Below are 18441 nucleotides of genomic sequence, written 5' to 3' on the forward strand. Positions count from 1 at the left end.
TCACAAAGATACGGTATAAAGAAAAGATCTGCACCTGTTCTGTGTTTTTGACCCGCACCTGTTTTGGTTCATGGAAATCACTGACTTTGGCATCATGCACACGGCTGTTGTTTTGGTCCGCATCCGAGCCGCCGTTTTGGCGGCTCGGATGCGGACCCATTCACTTCAATGGGGCCGCAAAAGATGTGGACAGCACTCCGTGTGCTGTCCGTATCCGTTGCTCCGTTCCGTGGCCCCACAAAAAAAAATAACATGTCCTATTCTTGTCGGCACTTTGCCGACAAGAATAGGCAGTTATATGTAAAGGCTGTCCGCGCCGTTCCACAAATTGCGGAACGCGCACAGACGCCATCCGTGTTTTGCGGATCCGCGATTTGCGGCCCGCAAAACACACCACGGTCGTGTGCATGTGGCCTTAGGCCTAAGTTTGCATTACATGATATAAGACAGTGGGGTTACAGAGACTATACCACAGGAGCTGAACCTGATGGCTGTATCGATGTCCCCTTTTTGGCAGGTTGTGAACTGAAGCTGTTTGTATGGTGTTTGTCATTTATGTTCACTGAGGAGGATCGAAGCTTTCAACACAATTGTCCATTTCAAAGCAGCCATAAAAGTCAGACTCAAAGAAAAAATACAGTTTTGGGGCAGTGCCAGGGAGCAGGACAAGGTTTTACATACCTGAATGCTGTCATTTCAGGGTTACTTACAGTCCGCTAAACCACTAAAGATAACCATGTATGTAAGTCAGTAGAGGTTTGTCACTTATCAGAATCCATCCTTGTTTTCAAACTTACAGATTTTGGTTTATATACCTTGCAGGCTGAGACTTAAAGGGAATCTGTCACCTGGATAATCGATATTAAACTAAAACTATGGGGTCATTTATCAAACTGGTGTAAAGTAGAACAGGCTTAGTTGCCCATAACAACCAACAGATTCTACCTTTCATTTTCCAAAGATGCTGTGAAAAATGAAAGGTAGAATCGGATTGGTTGCTATGGGCAACTAAGTCAGTTCTACATTACTTTCCTTGCTGCTCTGTTTCTATCTTCAGAAAATCAACTTTGATCCATATGCATAGGTGCATGGGCATTAAGGTGCACAGCGGGGCGCTATTTTCATTCATAGGAGCCCAGGAACGCCTCGATCTAAAAGCACGCCTCTCCTCTGCTCAGACACAACGACCCCAGCTGTGTCGCAGCTGCTACCCCAAAAGACATCTTCTTCCTCGCCCAGAATTTTAGACCTGGTATGAACGGGGCAAAGTGGCAGATAGCGGCGTATTTCAGTATAATATATGACCCCCATAGTTTTATTTTAACATTGATTATCCAGGTGACAGAGTCCCTTAAAAGGGACTAAAGGGGAAAATAAATTAGGGATCAAAGTGAAATAAAAAAAATAACAGGGATATTCTCCCTCACCGATCCTATTGTACCCCTTACCAGGTGCCAGCTGCTCCCTGGTCTGCCCTCGACATACAGGAAAAGCCTGGATATGCCAATCACTGGCTGAGGCAGGTCACCACTGCTGCAAGCGACTGGCCCGGGAATTCTAAATGCTGCCAGATTTAGAGTTTGGAAGGGATTTTCTGTTGCCTAAATTTAAGACAGTTGCCAACTACCACCTAAGGATGTAATATGGATAATAGGCTGGACTACATGAACCCTAACTTTTTTTTGTATCGGTATGTTAGTTGTATGTATCCAGCACATTAAGTCTGTCCATAGAGAGCCAAAATTGCCATTACAATTGAACCATCACTCTCAAAGTATGCTTAAGCCGTGACACACTATGCAAAGTAAAAGTTTTGCTGCCCTAAAAGATGAATACAATGATAAATTGGAGACACGTGCATGTGAAATATTTAGGCAACGAGAGGTGGTTTAACTCTTAACTATGGTATGTTTTTATATATTCCTTTATTTGGCAGAGAACCTCTCAAGGTGATGTCTGCAATAGTACAAAGTGTTCCAACACGTCAGGGAAGCCGCTGTAAAGATTTTTTTCCTTTTTTTTTAATTCTTATTATCCTGCAGTAGCCCATCCCAACATTGTAAACAACCCCACAAGCAGACAAGCTGAGTCATCGCTCAACCGACAGCTACAAAAACAATAAAAGAAAAATAAAATCTATGAAAGACTATGAAATAAGAAAATGCCACTAAAAAAATTAGTGTATTGGGAACCCCTCACCTGAATTTAGTGCTCAGGGAGGGATGACTCTCCGATGTTTGATGGCGCATAATCATTTTACACTAATATGAGTGACCTCAACTGAAAATAGGGAACAGGGCAGTAAAGTCTTAAAATGGTGGTAGTATCTGATGCCTGATATGAGCATTTGGCCTCATGCACACGACCGTTGTTGTGTTCCGTTCCGCAAAATGGGGTTCCGTTGTTCCGTGATCCGTTTCCGTTTTTGTTTCCGTGTGTCTTCCTTTAATTTTGGAGGACCACCAGACATAAAGGAATGTAAAAAAAAAGTCTAAGACAGGTTTGCCATGCAAATGATAGGGAAAAAACAGGCGCGGACGCGGATGACAATCTTGTGTGCCTCCGCGTTTTTTAGCGGTCTCATTGACTTGAATGGGGCTGCAAACCGTTTTCCGCGAAAATAATAGAACAGGTTATATTTTTTTGACTGACTGGAACCACAGATCACGGACGTGGATGGCAAAATCAATGGGTCCGCAGAAAATCACAAAAAAGGGCGCAACGGACATGGAATAAAACAACGGTCCTGTGCATGAGGCCTTAAATGGATAGACACCTGATGGTCTATCCTGAGAATAGTTTTTCAATAGAAAAATATTTGACAACCCCTTTGATGAATTCCCAGATCTTTGCTCATCCAATACACATTAAAAGTTGAACTTGGAATAGCTCTATGGGGGTGATTTATCAAAATTGGTGTAAAGAAAAACTGTCTTAGTTGTCCACAGCAACCAATCAGATTCTACCATGCACTTTCCAAACTAGCTCAGAAAAATGAAAGGTGGAATCTGATTGGCTGGTATGGGCAACTAAGCCAGTTTTCCTTTTTACCAGTTTTGATAAATCTATCCCTATTATTTAATATAGGTAACTGTCATCAGTTTCTTGTTGCCCTAAATTGGGCAACATTCACAGGTTTCCCTATATTGGATGACGTTTCCAATTGCACACCTGACTCTTAAAAGAAAATTAGTGATATCGTTATTAAAGATTTGCATGTTGATGACTTTTTCAGTTCAAATTTTTTTTTGCGCAAGAGGCGTTTATCCTTGGCCTTGCCAATCTCCTGAAAAGGGTTTCTGTCTGATCGAAACCCAGCACTTATGCCAGAAACTGGAATCCCCGCCAGATCCCATAATAGTTAATGAGGTCCAGTGGTGAAACAGCCTTATCTTGCTAGGCCGGATCCGGTCATCTCCTGCTGACTATTTCTCTGCTGGAACAGCCTGCTGGATACCTTTAGCACATACAGGTCCTTCTAAAAAAATTAGCATATTGTGATAAAGTTCATTATTTTCTGTAATGTACTGATAAACGTTAGACTTTCATATATTTTAGATTCATTACACATCAACTGAAGTAGTTCAAGCCTTTTATTGTTTTAATATTGATGATTTTGGCATACAGCTCATGAAAACCCAAATTTCCTATCTAAAAAAATTAGCATATTTCATCCGACCAATAAAAGAAAAGTGTTTTTAATACAAAAAAAGTCAACCTTCAAATAATTATGTTCAGTTATGCACTCAATACTTGGTCGGGAATCCTTTTGCAGAAATGACTGCTTCAATGCGGCGTGGCATGGAGGCAATCAGCCTGTGGCACTGCTGAGGTGTTATAGAGGCCCAGGATGCTTCGATAGCGGTCTTAAGCTCATCGAGAGTGTTGGGTCTTGCGTCTCTCAACTTTCTCTTCCCAATATCCCACAGATTCTCTATGGGGTTCAGGTCAGGAGAGTTGGCAGGCCAATTGAGCACAGTAATACCATGGTCAGTAAACCATTTACCAGTGGTTTTGGCACTGTGAGCAGGTGCCAGGTCGTGCTGAAAAATGAAATCTTCATCTCCATAAAGCTTTTCAGCAGATGGAAGCATGAAGTGTACCAAAATCTCCTGATAGCTAGCTGCATTGACCCTGCCCTTGATAAAACACAGTGGACCAACACCAGCAGCTGACATGGCACCCCAGACCATCACTGACTGTGGGTACTTGACACTGGACTTCAGGCATTTTGGCATTTCCCTCTCCCCAGTCTTCCTCCAGACTCTGGCACCTTGATTTCCGAATGACATGCAACAGTCCAGTGCTGCTTCTCTGTAGCCCAGGTCAGGCGCTTCTGCCGCTATTTTTGGTTCAAAAGTGGCTTGACCTGGGGAATGCGGCACCTGTAGCCCATTTCCTGCACACGCCTGTACACGGTGGCTCTGGATGTTTCTACTCCAGACTCAGTCCACTGCTTCCGCAGCTCCCCCAAGGTCTGGAATCGGTCCTTCTCCACAATCTTCCTCAGGGGTCCTGTCACCTCTTCTCGTTGTGCAGCGTTTTCTGCCACACTTTTTCCTTCCCACAGACTTTCCACTGAGGTGCCTTGATACAGCACTCTGGGAACAGCCTATTCGTTCAGAAATTTCTTTCTGTGTCTTACCCTCTTGCTTGAGGGTGTCAATGATGGCCTTCTGGACAGCAGTCAGGTTGGCAGTCTTACCCATGATTGCGGTTTTGAGTAATGAACCAGGCTGGGAGTTTTTAAAAGCCTCAGGAATCTTTTGCAGGTGTTTAGAGTTAATTAGTTGATTCAGATGATTAGGTTAATAGCTCGTTTAGAGAACCTTTTCATGATATGCTAATTTTTTGAGATAGGAATTTTGGGTTTTCATGAGCTGTATGCCAAAATCATCAATATTAAAACAATAAAAGGCTTGAACTACTTCAGTTGGTGTGTAATGAATCTAAAATATATGAAAGTCTAATGTTTATCAGTACATTACAGAAAATAATGAACTTTATCACAATATGCTAATTTTTTGAGAAGGACCTGTATATGAAAGTAGCTTTAGTTTTAGCTAAGTTCACGAAAGCAATAAAATTGTATATATTCAAGGTTGTACAAGTTTTGCAGACGTACCAAATGAAAAAAATCTGAAAAATTATGTTTTTAACACATATTCCATTTATGATGCACCTTTATTAAAATATTATTTAATTTGGTTCAAAAGATTTGTGGGGGAAAAAATTATATACCAGAAATATATATTCTGGTGTCCAGTGATATCACATACTTATTAGTCAATGATTATTAACACTGTCTCCTATAGGCGGTCATTTTTGCCTGCTTTATTTAAATCATGATAAAATGTCCACCAGTAACCATGTAGTTGTATATACAGAGCTCCTGATTGCTAGTTATTTAAAGAACATTTTTAGATACATATTCCCATAAAATTATAATATATTTCGGTTGAGATCGGGTTGCTTTCACTGGTCTTTTTCAGTTAGCTTTTTTTTTTAACCACAATTTCCCCTAGTTGATGTTGTGCACATTATCACTAAAGAATATCTGCCTATAGAGACCACAAAGCATTGAAACAAAAATAATTAAAGAATCATGCAAGTAAGAAACACAAACATATGGAAATCTGAAGTCTCTCTCTCAATTTCCAGTAGAATAAAACTTGGCTAGCCAGCTGCATTTCTGTTTTACAATATAGATTTTGCAGCTTCTACGAAACAGTCTGCCCTTAGGGCTTCTCAATATTTCTGGTTTCTCAAGCTGTGCTCAAAATAGAAATCTATTTGAGAAAATCAGCAGGACCAAAGATCAGCATATAGTTCCACAGGACATCCACATGGATAGCAATGTTCAGGCATAAGGTTCTAATGATAGATAAGCTAACCATACATCTTAGATCCTAGATGGCTGTTGGCCAATAGCTGTTCCTCTTGACCCGCCATCTGATGTTGGGAGAGAGTCAAGACTCCTATACATATTAGATGGATAGTCTGTCCTTCCAAAACCATCATGTTCAGCCAACATTCATCTAATGCAGTGTTTCCCAACCAGTGTGCCTCCAGCTGTTGCAAAACTACAACTCCCAGCATGCCTTGACAACCTTTGGCTGTGCGGGCATGCTGGGAGTTGTAGTTTTGCAACAGCTGGAGGCGCACTGGTTGGGAAACACTGATCTAATGCATATGGCTACCTTAAATTATAGAATAACATCTTCAGCTCATCTGAAATTGCTCTTCACCAATACTTTTTTGTCATCCAAAAAATTTAAACTATTTTAAGAGTTATGAATTATATTGTAGTTTTGTATTGACTTACTGTAGAAAAAACTTTTACTGATCCCTGTGTTATTCTCATAATCCATGTAAATCTTTGTAAAATCCCTAGTTCTAAGTTTCTACAGGAGTAATCATATTCTCAAAATATAATAGTATTAAATTGGTATTCTGTCGGGCAATGTGTTAGCAGTCATTGGAGCAAATTTATTGCCAGCCTGAAAAAAAAAGATTGTTGCAGAAGTGGAGAGGATGGAAGTGTTGGTAGAGGACAGATTGTGGTAGTAGTCTTTAGGGTAGTGATCCCTCTCCACCTCTCCCTAGACCTGTGCACAATAAAGGGAGGGTGCACCCTTGTTCCCTCGGGGCACACCTTGGTAGTGGTTCAGGATGCCCTTAATGTTGCTGGGTACAAGACTGGGTCCCAGTGAAGTGCACAGTAAAGGCAGATGTTGGTGGATGCAATAAAAAGGCCAGCCTTGCAACCATTCTTTACTTGTAATAAAGTTCAAATACAGTACAGAAGACATAGTCTGTATCCTGCATGGACTGGCACATCTTACATGGGTTGCAGTTTCAACAGTTCTTATGGTTTTAAGGCTGTCCTTCCCAACAATCGCCTGTTTGTTAGTTGAGGAGACTGTTGCTATTCATGCAGTGATCTCCTTCACAGTATGGGGATGAGTGATTGCTAATGCCATTGATTGTTCCCATACTGAATCATTGTTTAAAAATCTTGATTGCCTGATGAACAAGGCTGTAGTACAGTCTGTAGATTTTGCAAATGTGGTAGACAGACCAAATACTCCCTGGGTCAATCTCTGACTAAACAATGCAATCTTCCCAGTTGAACCATAGCATCCCCCAACCCATGACAAACTAAGTTTGGTTCCTTTTACAGGTTGCTTTGCCTTCAGAATAAATCCTTTATTTGTTTCCTCAGAGGTAGATGGTATAGGGGGGCATGCACACTATGCGGATTACATGTGGCATAATACAGTACCAGCAAAGTGTATGAGACTAGACCATTCTCATGTACACTTTGCAGATTTGTTCACCTCTACTGCGGGTTTCCAAATCTGCAGCATGTCAATTATGTTTGCAGTTTTAGCTGTCGATTTCACCCTTTTCAAATGAAGGGTGAGATCTGCGGCAAATTCGCACCAAAAAGTTAGAAGTTGCTGTTTTTGTTGAGGTTTGTGTGCAAAAACATGCAGAAACACATAGAAATCCGCACGTAAATTCATGCAGGTCTTTTCCACGTTAACCAGCATTGGTGTGCAGATACTCTTAAAGTGCATTTAGACGCACCAATAATCTCCCAGATGCGAACGGTCATTCCCGATCTTCTGGCCGTCTAAATGTGTCGCCGACCACCCGATGAACGAGCAAAACACTTGTTCATTGGGGGATCCTGTCACTCGGGCAGGCACCACCGATCATGCGTGGTCTCCTTCACTGAATAAACAGCCGACTGTCGGGAAGGAAAGATTCCTTGCTGACAATTGGTTGCTCAGTCGGCTCGTCTAAATCCACCTTTAGGTTCTGTCTCCCAGACTGGCTGGATGTCACAGCCTTTGCTGTGAGTGCCTTGACACTTGTGCCATGCTTGGGGTTGCCGGTGGCAATGTGTTGCTGTTTAGGTATGTGGTGGCAGTGTCTCGGCTTTGGGTGTATGCGCTGTGACATGGTTGCCACGCAATGCTGTTGCCAGTGGCAACATGTTGCGTGTTAGCTGGTGTGTGCACTTCCCCTTTAAGTTGTAGCCTTCCTCTGTCTGGTGCTGGAAGGATTAACTCCCTGACTGGGTGTGGTCACTTGGGTTTTATCTCCTGTGGCTTCCTGGCTCGAGGAAGTTGTACTCCAGCTGTCATTGGTGCTGGAGCTCTGCTCCAGTCCAGGGTGTTCTATCTGCCCAGTCCTTGAGGGCCACCTTGTAGGACATCAATGTCTTCCTTTGTCTCCCTTATCCTCTATGTACCCAACCTCACTTGTTGTATGTTTGGTGTGGGTTTATGTTCAGGGTTTGCTGTAAGTTTTGTTTGTTGTTACATGTCTGGGCTGTTGTTGGTGTTTGTCCCTGCATGTATGCAAGACGTTTTCCCTGTGTGTATTGTACCTCCGTGAGGGTGCTGGTTTCCCGGAGGGGTGAACCATAAGTCTGTATGCAGTGCTGCCTGGGGCTGCCATGCTTCTTGTGGCATGGGGTCCAAGGCAGTATCAGGAGTGCTGGATACCTGTGTGTGTGTTGTCTGTACGGTGTCTTATTTGGTGTGTGGGCACCTGAACTTATGCATGGGTTCCAGTCGTGGTGGCAGCGGCAGGTAAGTGTGTTTCGGGTGTTCTTACCTGCCGACTCTGTTGCTGCATAAGGTCTTTTCCTTTCCCTGCTACAAGGCCATTTGAGACTCCTGTTCATCTGTGTCTGGGAAGAACAGGTCGTCTCTCCCCTGCTACTATGTGAGGGATTATCATGGCGACTCAGGGCCAAAGGTATCCTGGTATGAGCTGTCCTACCATCAAGGTCCGCTCATACGGTTAGGAGTTAGGGTGAGGAGTAGGGACGCAATAGGAGGTAACCTGCTCCCTGATTCCCGCGTCCTGGCCTAGCAGCTACCCATATCCTTTACATTGTACGGTGGGGGGGTTTCCCCCCAAAACTGGACAATTTCCCAAACAATTTTTGCACAATTTTTTACTTTATGCAATAAATCTAGGCCTTTTTTTACATGGCCAGCCTTAGTAAGGACCCACCAATATAGTATAAAGATCCCCAACCAGCACTTTGAACATGGTTAAACTAGTGGCAGCTTTCTAGATAATCCAGTCAAGACCTTGTTTAGATAGCTTCTGTTCCAGAAAGGGCCCTCCCAGTCCTAAAGGCTCCTGCTGCAAAAGCGATATGTATGCCCTGTCCCCAAACTAGAAGAAGCCAAGTGTAAAGGGGTTGTTCATCCTTGGTGACTTTTTGTCAGACCCTCCAGCATGGCCAGACCTGATCCTCTGGGTTCCAGCTCCATTATTGGACTGGTGCAGTCTGCAGGTCCTGGGTCTCACCATGGATGTGTCACTCATGATCTCCACAGTTACCAGGGGTGAACAACCCATTTAACAGCTACAATAAAAATATTATAAGCAGTGTTGAGCCACAATGATGATAACTGTGTCTCTGCCAGAAAAATGACAGTAGGAGAGCAAGATTGGTTTGCCAGCTGTGTAGAGCCTGGAACTTCTCTTGCCTAGCTTAATTTGCAGGAGAAGATTCTGGTATCTGAATCCTCTTCTTGCTCTGCCTCCCAAATTCAATTTTGAACTTGTGATGTGAGAAAATAGAATAAGGATATTCCAGTTTTTATGTTTTTAGTTTATTTATATCTAAAAATATATATAGATGCCCAACCTGCGGCCTTCCAGCTGTTGCAAAACTACAACTCTGATCATGTTCGGACAGCCTACAGCTATTAGCCTACAGCAGTGCATGGTGGGAATTGTAGTTTTACAACAGCTGGAGGGCGACCGGTTGAACATCCTTGGTTTATATGATTGAGAACCATACAATTCTCTAATATATATGTACTTAAAATTCTTCTCACATACTGTATCTGCTAGTTAACCCCTGTCTGTGCAGTACAATGTATCCATGAACTAACTGAAACATGGCATCAGCATACCTACCAACAGTGTAATTGTTAAATTAGTGACACATAGAAAATACCCTCAGCAACATGTGGTACACATCCCTGCCAATTTTGGCCCGGGACAGCTCCAATTTGCAGGTACTGAATTTAAAAATTAGGGACAGTCCATGCAAATTCAGGACATTTGGCAACTATATTCCCAAAACAACTAGAGAACAGGACAGCAGTTGTATGAGACAAAGTTACAAATTTTATTAGACAAATTGGTTTTTAAAAGTTAGAATCACATATATATCAGCAGCATTACATTTCACAGGAAAAATATCCATAGGACTACCATTAATAGTGCATATAAAAACAATTACTCCCATAGGCTATGGGTATCAATAAACCCTAGCCAAATAAATAAAGTGCACAGGGCCCAAGATGAATCAATACATATAGGAGATAATGCAGTAAAGTATACAGACCAAAGCAGTCCTGAATCCCGACACGTGTTTCACGGTCGCTTTATCAAGGGACAGAAGTGGTGTGTATTCACTAGCTATATACTGTATAGTCTATCAATTAGGTTGACTAAAAACACATGGAGTGGAACATCCACCCACATTGGGGAGAAAATAGGAGGAAAGGGAAATGGTGTACGTTCCAGCGTGGAACTTTGTGTCATACAACTGCTGTCCTGTTCTCTGGTTGTTTTGGGTATATCATTGATGCTTTATCGGACAGCTTTATCGGACAGCACTATACCGGGCGTTATTTTGCTCTGTGTTTTGGGTGGGCATTTGGCAACTATGCAGCAATCATGACACCCTACATCTCATGTGGCCCCTGTAAATTATTTAAGAAAATGGGTTACATGACATACATGTACTAGGTTACCAGCCATGTAATAACTAACTAGGAATAATGGTGTAATAATGATTATTATTGTAGTTCTTACAATACAGGTGCATCTCAATAAATTAGAATATAATCGAAAAGTTTATTTATTTCAGTAATGCAATTCAAAAAGTAAAACTTATATATTATATGGATTCATTACACACAGAGTAATCAATTTCAAGCATTTATTTCTTTTAATGTTGATGATTATGGCTTACATCTAATGAAAACCCAATAGTCAGTATCTCAGAAAATTAGATTATATAAGATAGATTTTAAAAAAAATGATTTTTAATACAGAAATGTTGGCCTGCTGAAAAATATATACAGTATTTGCATTCAGTACTTGGTTGGGGCTCCTATTGCATGAATTACTGTATTAATGCAATGTGGCATGGAGGTGATCAGTCTGTGGCACTGCTGAGGTGTTATGGAAGCCCAGGTTGCTTTGATAGTGGCCTTCAGCGTATCTGCATTGTTGGGTCTGGTGTCTCTCATCTCTATGGGGTTTAGGTCAGGCAAGTTTGCTGGCCAATCAAGCACAGTGATACTTTGGTTATTAAACCAGGTATTGGTACTTTTGGCAGTGTGGGCAGGTGCCAAGTCCTGCTTGAAAATGAAATCTGCATCCTCAATCACACCTACATACTCTGCGGATTGCTGGAGGTGCGGTAGAAGCAAGGGAACCATGTACCATATATGGTGGTCTTGTCCTCTTATCACAGAATATTGGGATATGATATCTAAAGTGGTACAAGAAATTTGCCGGGTGAGTTCCCCCATTACCCCGATTGTAGCTCTCCTGAATTTGCCTGATCGCAACTATACACTTGCCAAACACTCTCTGTCGGCACAACTTATAGCTGCAGCGAAACTGCTCATACCAAAATATTAGTTATCTAAAGACACCCCCAGTCTTCAGGAGTGGGTCAATAAAGTCCAGGAGATATGCCAACTAGAGGAGCTGACCAGCTGGGAATCGTTGTCCCATGACAAATTTTCACTGACCTGGGTTAAATGGGTGGATTGGTATAAGAAGCGCAATGAGTAGGAGTGTACAATGTAGGGGACCCAGAGGTTCATCATGATGTGGTAGGGGTATGCTAAAAGTGAGGGGTTTTGTAATAAAGAAAAAATGTTGCTCACTTGGCTTTATTGGCCGGATGGATATAAGATGTAGAACATAATGTGCAATACCACAAAGTTTGTCCATGTATGCTTGACGATTTATGACTTATTATGCTGACATCCTGCATTCAATATTCAATATTGTATATCATGCTTTGATGACCATTGTTTGAATATGGAGTATTATGGTTTTTGTTCTTTGTTATTGTGAACCTGCTTGTCAAAACAATAAAATAAGATTTGACACAAAAAAAAGAAAATGAAATCAGCATCTCCACAAAGCTTGTCAGCAGAGGGATGCATGAAGTGCTCTAGACAGCTGCTCTGACTTTGGACATGATATAACACAGTGGACTAACATCAGCAGATGACATGGCTCCCCAAACCATCACTGACTGTGGAAACTTCACACTGGACCTCAAGCAACCTGGATTATGTGCCTCTCCACTCTTCCTCCAGACTCTGGCACCTTGATTTCTAAAATGAAATTCAAAATGTACTTTTATCTGAAAACAAACCAGTCCTTTTTTCCCCTAACCCAGATAAGACGTTTCTGACGTCTCGGGGTCATGGAGGGTGTCAATGACTGTCTTCTGGACAACAGTCAAGTCAGCAGTCTTCCCCATGATTGTGTAGCCTACTGAACCAGACTGAGGGTTCATTTAAAGGCCTAGGAAACCTTTTGCAGGTGATTAGAGTGTGACACCACGAATCTACAATATTGAACCTTTTCATATTATTCTAATTTTCTAAGATACTGCCTTTTGGGTTTTCATTAGCTGTAAGCCATAATCATCAACATTAAAATAAATAAACACTTGAACTAGATCACTCTGTGTGTAATTAATCTATATTATATATTAGGTTCACTTACTGAATTGAATTACTGAAATAAATTAAATTAAAGGGGTTGTGCAGGGGTTTTATATTGATGACCTATCCTCAGTCCGACACTGCAAGTCGTCTTGAAAATGCAGTGTAATTACAAGAAATTACAAGTACTCGCTCTATTCCCTTGAATCGAACGAGTATTTGTAATTACACTGCACCACCGCTACTAAGGACAACATGTGGTGTAATGAAGAGGAAGCAGCTCTTCCATGGAGCTCCGCCTCCTCTTCAAACAGTTGTTGGGTGTCAAACCCCCGCAGGTCAGATATTGATGACCTATCCTGAGGATAAGTCATCAGTATAATACACCTGCACAACCCTGATAATATACAAATTTATTTACATGGTTACCTATTTCTTGATGATATTTTCACATTCTTAAACGTGTTATCCTATGACTAATGTAAAAAATGAAATATCAGACATCATATAGTACATGACAATCTCTTTCTAACAAAGCTAGAACCAGCCCTGTACCTCACATGGATCCAGAGATCTCCACATTAATTGCTCTGCTAGATTTATATCCAGCTGGCAGCTCAGGGGAGTGTCTTTTCTGCTGCAGCTCAGGGGGCGTGTCTATGCTCTCCCTATGACAAGTTATGAGGCAGTTGATGGATTAAACTGAGCATGTGCGGCCATCTCAGTGGGTAGGTCAAAGAAATAAGAAAAAAAAACTTACAACAGGTGGCGCTATGCAAATAGATTTTATTGAATAACTCAGTGGCTATGCAAAATTTTTATTTTATTACAATCAATTACGAAAGTTTTCAGATGCAGGTGCTGGTTTGAAAACTGTAGAATATTTTTCAACGGACAACCCCTTTAATAAAGTTAACTGTGAAGAAATGTCACAGCACACAGAGAAGAAAGAGAAAACAATGTTATATGTGCTACTACACAGACACTTACAGACATGATGATGAAACTCTGCTTTGGGATGTAATATGTTCTTCTACTCAATAAACTACCAAACAACTGTTTGACACCTGGGCAGTTAGTGTGAGGGTCACTTTATGCCATGTTTAGTCTTTTTCGGCTCTCCTTTTTTTTTTAAAGGGAACCTGTCACCTGGATTTTGGGTATAGAGCTGAGGACATGAGCTGCTAGATCGCCGCTAGCACATCCACAATATCCAGTCCCCATAGCTATCTGTGCTTTTATTGTGTAAAAAACCCCCATGATTTTATATATATGTAAATGAGGCTAGTAAGAAGCCCAAGGAGCTGTTACTAACATTTCAGGAGCCCAGCAACGCCCACTGTGAAGGAGCCCAGCACCGCCCTGAATCTGAATCTCCTCCTTGCTCCCCGACGTCACAAAGCTAAAGCGCCGTAATCTCGCGATACGCAAGATAGCGCATGCGCAGTGTCGGCATAGTGTTCCTTCCCTGTGCTGGCATCAGCCTAAGGGAACGAACTGCGCACATCGCGAGATTACGACTCTCTAGCTTTGTGACGTCAGGGAGCAAGGAGGAGATTTGGAGGAGGCGGGGCGGTGCTGGGCTCCTTCACAGTGCGTGTGGCTGCACTCCGAGAGTCAGAGAATGCTGGACTCATCTCTGAAGCATGGAGGAGACAGGACTCATCTAAGGTTCATTTACATATATAGCGGGAACATTTATTTTCGTTTTTTTTTCTGAACTGATAGTTCATTTAGAATGGATTTTATTATCATTATTAATGTATTAAAAAGTTTTTAGTTTTTTTTTAAGTGAGTGGATAGGCTAAGAAAGTTATGACAGGTTTCCTTTAAGACAGAGGCTACTGTAATATAATAAAGGTCTGCAAAGCATCTATTAGTATGATGAACCCTAGTAAACCAGGCATATTGTCTGGTAGGGTTGATCATGCCTGGTATGATGACAGTTCTGTTGCAGCAATGCGAGGTGTTTCATGATGTGCTAAGAGGTGCTGGCCTAGCTACCTAAATGTTGAAAAAAACTAACTTTTGCCATTTATCATCTAAATATTATAAAAAAATAAATGTATTTGGTACTACTGCGTTCATAAAACACAGAGTGAATATACTTTTTTGGTCACCTCACCTCTCCCACCCTTCCAAAAAAAAAATGAAAATCTTGTGTACCTAAGAAAAAATCGTGTGTACCTTAAATTGGTACCAAAGTACAGCTTGCCCCACAAAAAATAAGCCCTCAAATAAACTCAACATACAAATACAATTTATTTGTTTACGTTTTTTAAATTATGTAAAACTAGTAAAACATAACCACACCAACGCCTCCCTCTCCTTGACTGACAGGACCAGGTTCCTGCATTGTCATCTCACTTGGCCCTGTCAATCAAGAAGAACAGAGAGCAACAGGAAGAGCAGGGTTTGAAGAGCTTGGGCCCATCCTCGGTGCACTTATCTGCTCTATTGTATATGGATTAAGTACTTCTTATGCAGAAAGAAGCAATCGATCACTAATAGGCATCACTACATTGAGCTAAGCTAGCCCTACAAGGCACTGTGTCGGGTTTAACCCCTTAGCGCAAAATCATGAAAAGTCTCACAAGATGCTGGGTGTCCCAGCTCCAATCTTCTTATTTGCGCTCAGCTGTTTGACAGAAAAGATTGGGGCTGGTTTATGCCCTGCTGTCTGGGCAATTACTGTTAAAAAAGTTTTAAAAATTAACCCCTTCTTGTTCCAATCCCCCCCCCCTCTTCCCCTTCGTGCCTTCGTAATTCCCCTTGTGACCCTTGTCTCTATTAATGTGAACTGACAGTTGTCAGCATTTCTTTCAATTTCCTGACAGAAACTGTTTTTTCATTGTATCTGTGAAATATAGCTTTCCTCAGGATAGGTCAATAATATCAGAAAGGTGGGGGTGCCAGGTGATCATCAGCAGTTTGAAGAGAAGGCTATGCTCCATGCGAGCGCTGCCTTCTCTTCATTGTTTACCTGCTCGCCATCGCAAACACAGCAACACAGACGGTTCTTTTCTATTCAAGTGTATACTACAGAGCCGTCCTATTGAAGTGAATGGGACGGCTTAGGTGTAATTACACCTGCTCTTTGCTGTGTTTGTGATGGCGAGCAGGTAAACAATAAAGAGAACGTAATGCTTGCACAAAGCGCGGCCTTCTCTATAAACAGCTGATCAGCGGGAGTGCCGGGAGTCGGACCCCCGCCAATCCTATATTGATGACCTATCCTGAGGATAGGTTATCAATATGAATAAAGCGGACAACCCCTTTAATAAATGAAAACAACATTAGTATTAGGTTGCTGCTAGTGTAGATTCATGTTAGGTTACGGCCAGTGCCCTTCTGACAGTGTCTGCCCCTTAGGGATATTACTATAGAAGAAAGGGTCATAAAATTAACCACTGTTGTTGTAAGAGGGAGACTCTTACAGCAGAGATTCAGTTCATTTCCTAATCTCATCTTTCTCTTCTAGTGAACTAGATAAACTTCCCCCATTGATGCGCCAGGAATAGTACTCAAGCACTGCCTGGTGGAAGTGATGACAGCTGGATTCCTACTACTAGCTATGTGCCCCATTTGCCAGAATTCACAGCTAATCCAGGTGTCCAACTGAACACAGGTGGATTTAGGGAAATCAATTTTTTTTTCTCTTTTTTTTTCTGAATTGGTTTCCACATGGTCGAACATATATGCTGACCAATTTATTATGTCTAATCCCAAAGCCGAATGCACGCAGCCGTGTTTCATGGCCGTGAGCGGTCCGTGGTAACCCGCCTGGATCCCTGAAATCCTGGATCCGTGAAACATGGCCGTGTGCATTCGGCTCAACTCCTCCTAAGCCAGACACAATAGATGGACCCTCTCCAACCCAGATGAAATGTGACAGTTTTGGGGCTTGTTACCTAACATGGGCATAATAAAAAAAAAACACACTGAGGTCCTACTGGAGCACTGATATATTACACGCTACTGTACACCACCATAATGTCCAGGACTCGCTTTGTGTCAATACTCAAATTTCTTCACTGCAATATTAATGCCCATTGGCCATGACCTAATAATCCCAGTTGCGACCGTCTGTATAAACTGTGTCCAGTAATTAGCCACTATAGTAAAAAATTTGACCAGGTGTACACCCCTGATAAAAATTTGGCAATAGACAAGGTGCCTATTGATTTTAAGAACAGGTTACATTTCTGACAATATCTACCTAACTGTTATGCTGAGCGCTCCGGGTCCCCTGCTGGCCTCGGAGCGCTCACAGCGTATGCCCCCAGGCAGCACTCCAGTGTCTCGGCGTGTGCGTCCTCGCTCTCTAGGGAGTGCGCGCGCCGGGACTCTTAGATTCAAAGGGCCAGTGCACCAGTGATTGGTGCCTGGTCCAAAGGGGTTATTAAGGGTTAAGGTTTGTGAGAGGCAGTGCTGACTTAATTAGGCTGCACCTGTGCACTGCCCATTTATACCTTCTCCTCCCACAGCTTCCTGCCGGATCTTTGTGCCTTGTGCCTCAGAGAAAGCGTTCCACTGTGTTAGTCTGCCTTGCCTGTTGCCGAACCCGTTGCTACCGTCTACTCGCCTTTGAACCTTGCCGCCTGCCCTGACCTCTGCTACGTCCGACTACACTCTTGCCTTCTCCCTGTGTACCACGCCTTATCAGCTGCCAGAGAGGTCGAGTTGTTACTAGGGGACACGACCTGGTAGTTACCGCCGCAGCAAATCCATCCCGCCTTGCGGCGGGCTCTGGTGAAGACCAGTAACTGCTTAGAACCGGTCCTTTAGTACAACCCGCGCCATCGCCTCTCTGGTCCAGAGGATCCACTACCTGTCCTGCCGGTACGTGACACTAACAAACAAGTATGACGTGAAACTCTACAAACTGTGTGAGAGCACCACGGGCTACACAAAGGTTCTGAATATATGAGGGAATGTATGCACAAATCAAGCCCCCAGACTACCCACCTTTTCTAAAAAACACTGGAAAATGTGTCTGGGATCTAATTTACCCCCATTTACATAAGGTATACATTTTCTATCTCGACAACTTTTAATACTGGCATGCCCCTATCCTGGCTTTCAGAGACACCTTTACCTGCTGAAAGTGGTCACCAAAAGCAAATCTTTAATAAAGCCCTTAGTGTACTGTTAAAGAACAACTAAATTATTAGGGATCCTCCAAATAAAAGAATAGCATGTCCTTATCACAATATAGTAAAGTGAATGGAATTAACAACGTTATGTGGCAGGACATAGTCTCAATGTCTGAAGAAAATTTGCTCTACAACCCGTCCCAAAAGAATCCTTCCCTCTCAGTAAAGCCCACAAACTAAACAGAAAATAAGATTAAATTGACTTCCTGAACATGCCCACTTCCATCCATCCTTTTTGTTATTAAATAAAAGGTGTGACAGAAGTGTCATTCTGATTGCCTTCGAACAGCCTCAGATTCAAAGGATTGTCCAAGTGCTGGGAACTCAAGCTGGAGACTCTCATCCACCTTCTCCTGAAACTCGAGAAATCTCAGCGTGCCTTGAGCCTTTTTAAATACACTTCACAAGGTAGGGTTGAAGAACCTGGTCCAAGAGGTCTGCACCTCTCCCTAACTGAAACTGTGGTGTCTACGGTGGTCAGTATGTAGACATCCTTCCTGTCCTTCTACTTCACGGCAAAAACTAGTCACTTGCAAGAG

The 18441-nt window shown here is 42.3% G+C and overlaps 1 long non-coding RNA gene across 2 annotated transcripts in view; it reads left to right on the top strand.

The window, feature by feature from the left end:
- The window catches only part of LOC122934283, an 898769-nt gene that overhangs the window by 712489 nt on the left and 167839 nt on the right, over positions 1-18441 (top strand). The window lies entirely within an intron of this gene.

The sequence above is a fragment of the Bufo gargarizans genome, chromosome 4, assembly GCF_014858855.1.
Source record: "Bufo gargarizans isolate SCDJY-AF-19 chromosome 4, ASM1485885v1, whole genome shotgun sequence".
Classification (NCBI taxonomy): domain Eukaryota; kingdom Metazoa; phylum Chordata; class Amphibia; order Anura; family Bufonidae; genus Bufo; species Bufo gargarizans.